A 3,532-nucleotide genomic window follows, 5' to 3' on the forward strand; every position below is an offset into this window, starting at 1 on the left:
CACCCAGGACTGATCTCCTTTAGGATGGACTGGTTGGATCTCCTTGCAGTCCAAGGGACTCTCAACAGTCTTCTCTAATACCACAGTTCAAAAGCATCAATTCTTCAGTGCTCAGCCTTCTTTATAGTCCAACTCTCACATCCATACATGACCACAGGAAAAATCATAGCCTTGACTAGACGTACCTTTGTTGGCAAAGTAATGTCTCTGCTTTTTAATATGCTGTCTAGGTTGGTCATAACTTTCCTTCCAAGGAGTAAGAGTCTTTTAATTTCATTGCTGCAATCACCATCTGCAGTGATTTTGGAGCCCAGAAAAATAAAGTCAGCCATTGTTTCCAGTTTTTCCTCATCTATCTGCCATGAAGTGATGGGACCAGATGTCATGATCTTAGTTTTCTGAATGTTGAGCGTTAAGCCAACTTTCCTCTTTAAGCCACTCTCCTCTTTCACTTTCATCAAGAGGCTCTTTAGTTCCTCTTCGCTTTCTGCCGTAAGGGTGGTGTCATCTGCTTATCTGAGATTGTTGATATTTTTCCCAGCAATCTTGATTCCAGCTTATGCCTCATCCAGCCTGGCAGTTTTCATGATGTACTCTGCATAGAAGTTAAATAAGCAGGGTGACAATATACAGCCTTGACGTACTCCTTTTCCTATTTGGAACCACTCTGTTGTTCCATGTCCACTTCTAACTGTTGCTTCCTGACCCGCATACAGATTTTTCAAGAGGCAGGTCAGGTGGTCTGGTATTTCCATCTCTTTCAGAATTTTCCAGTTTATTGTGATCCACATAGTCAAAGGCTTTGGCATAGTCAGTAAAGCAGAAGTAGATGTTTTTCTGGAACTGTCTTGCTTTTTCCATGATCCAGCAGATGTTGGCAATTTGATCTCTGGTTCCTCTGCCTTTTCTAAAACCAGCTTGAACATCAGGGAGTTCATGGTTCACGTATTGCTGAAGCCTCGCTTGGAGAACTTTAAGCATTACTTTACTAATGTGTGAGATGAGTGCAGTTGTGCAGTAGTTTGAGCATTCTTTGGCATTTTCTTTCTTTGGGATTGGAATGAAAACTGACCTTTTCCAGTCGTGCGGCCACTGCTGAGTTTTCCATATTTGCTGGCATATTGAATGCAGCACTTTCACAGTGTCATCTTTCAGGAGTTGAAATAGCTCAGCTGGAATTCCATCACCTCCACTAGCTTTGTTCGGAGTGATGCTTCCTAAGTCTAGAGAGAAGCAAGTAGATGCCTTCACCTTTTGCCTAGAAGAAACACCTTTAAATAAATAAAATCTAAGACAAAGCCACAAGGTGTTCAGCTATAGTCACACACTGGGTTAAGAGGGACTTTGTCAAGAACATATTTTAAAGGACATATTCAGGGATGTTGTTTCACTAAGGGGCCTATATTTGCAAAAATGTTTTCCTAATCAACCTGCTAAATCTGAAGGAGAGTGCACAGAAAGCATGAAGACGTAAAAGAACCCTGGGGCAGGCAGGGACTAGGGGCGGGGCGGGGAGGGTGTTGGCCCCTCCAAATCCCTTTCCAACACATCACACAAATCTAAATGATCTAAGATCCTTGAATTTATTTTGCTGACTCTAGTGTGTCCTCCCATCACTCTCTCAAGATCACCGTGAAAAGAGAAAACAGAGGTCTTCCAAGACTCTCTTCACATTCAGTAGTTAGCGGTAACTTATGACAATGTTTTCAACTTTCTTCTGTTGAGTCATTGACTCCTCCTCCCCTCTCAGTTTCCAGGGTCATTGGGCAACCCTTTGTAAATCACAGGACTAGATTTGCTTTGTTTGGTCTTGTTCCAGCTTCTTCATTATCTCTTCTGTTGTGTACTACACAGTTTCGTAGACACACCAGATAAAGTGGAGAAACAAAACCAGATTATTCCCAGACTGCTTGCCATCTGATTTTAAACTATTGCTTGCTGCTGGTACACAAAACAAGGAATAGTGTTTTATTCCTGAGTTTTTAGACTAGAAATTAACTAAGGGCTAGTTAATTTTTGGTTCAGGCAAACATCTTTGTTCAGTTTGTTAATTTGTTTAATAGTGCTGTTTATAATTTTGTTTTCTTCCCTCATTCTCTATAGTGCAAAATGCCTTGGGTGTTTTTCCACCATTCTAGTATCATTAAAAGTGGAGCAGGAAGGATATGCTGCTGCTGCTGCTGAGTCGCTTCAGTCGTGTCCGACTCTGTGTGACCCCATAGATAGCAGCCCACCAGGCTCCCCTGTCCTTGGGATTCTCCAGGCAAGAACACTGGACTGGGTTGCCATTTCCTTCTCCAACGCATGAAAGTGAAAAGTGAAAGTGAAGTCGCTCAGTCATGTCCGACTCTTTGCGACCCCATGGACTGCAGCCCACCAGGCTCCTCCGCCCATGGGACTCTCCAGGCAAGAGTACTGGAGTGGGGTGCCATTGCCTTCTCCTAGGAAGGATATGTATAACCATTTATAATCATCTAGATCTTGCTTCCAAAATTTCTTGGTCTTCAATTATAGAGTTTCAAGAAATCTCTGAAACTATGTCAGTTCACAGAGTCAACCCCACAGAGTTGATCCCTGGACCAGGGAAACCCAGGGAGTTTAAATAAGTCATTGCAAGTCATATGGCTAGCTAGGGTCAGGATGTGCCAGGACTTGACCTATCTCTTAGTATTTTCAACGGAACACATAACTCATTTGTAGTCGAATTTCAGAATGCTTAAGCAGACTCAGTGTTTGGTCTGGATTTCTACCTCAGTCCAGGATGACTCTTGCAAATATATGATCTGGAAGATTCTGAGATCTTGGTATGATTGCAGGGAGTTATGGTCTGATTATGGGCTTCCCAGGTGGCCCTAGTGGTAAAGAACCCACCTGCCAGTGCAGGAGTTGTAGGAGACCACAACTTCCATCCCTGGATTGGGAAGATCCCCTGGAGGAGAACATGGCAACCCACTCCAGTATTCTTGCCTGAAGAACCTCATGGACAGAGGCGCCTGGTGGGCTACAGTCCATAGCCATGCAAAGAGATACATCTGAAGGGACTTAGCACTCAGGCATGGTCGGATTCTGTGGAGAGTCTAAGAGACTTAAACCCCCTCCTTGAACAGAACCAAATTCCCCAGAACCTCACACTCAACCCACTTTCTTCATGGTTGACTCAGAGCAGAGCTGACACAGCTGAAACATTCTAGAGTACGCCCACATCTCTGGCTTAATGTGGACAGAATGGAGTGGAACAAGGATTCAAGATCAATCATTCATCCAAAGGTTCATCTGTTGACCGTCATTAACTCAGTATCACTGCAGGCCCGTATCCTCTCTCGAATTAGTGGTAAATGAAATCTCTTCAAAACAAAATTTTGCTTTATCCATAATTTTTTTTTAATTTCGTAGAAAGCCGCTAAAGACTCGTCAGCGAATATGAATCACAAATCAGCCCGTGTTCATGTGGGTTCTGTCCAAGTCTACACAAGAGGGGAACATTTTGTTTTAGAAATGTGAGATGTATGAAATACAAATCTGCCAAGAACCT

This window comes from Ovis canadensis, chromosome 10 (genome assembly GCF_042477335.2).
Source record: "Ovis canadensis isolate MfBH-ARS-UI-01 breed Bighorn chromosome 10, ARS-UI_OviCan_v2, whole genome shotgun sequence".
NCBI classification, from domain to species: domain Eukaryota; kingdom Metazoa; phylum Chordata; class Mammalia; order Artiodactyla; family Bovidae; genus Ovis; species Ovis canadensis.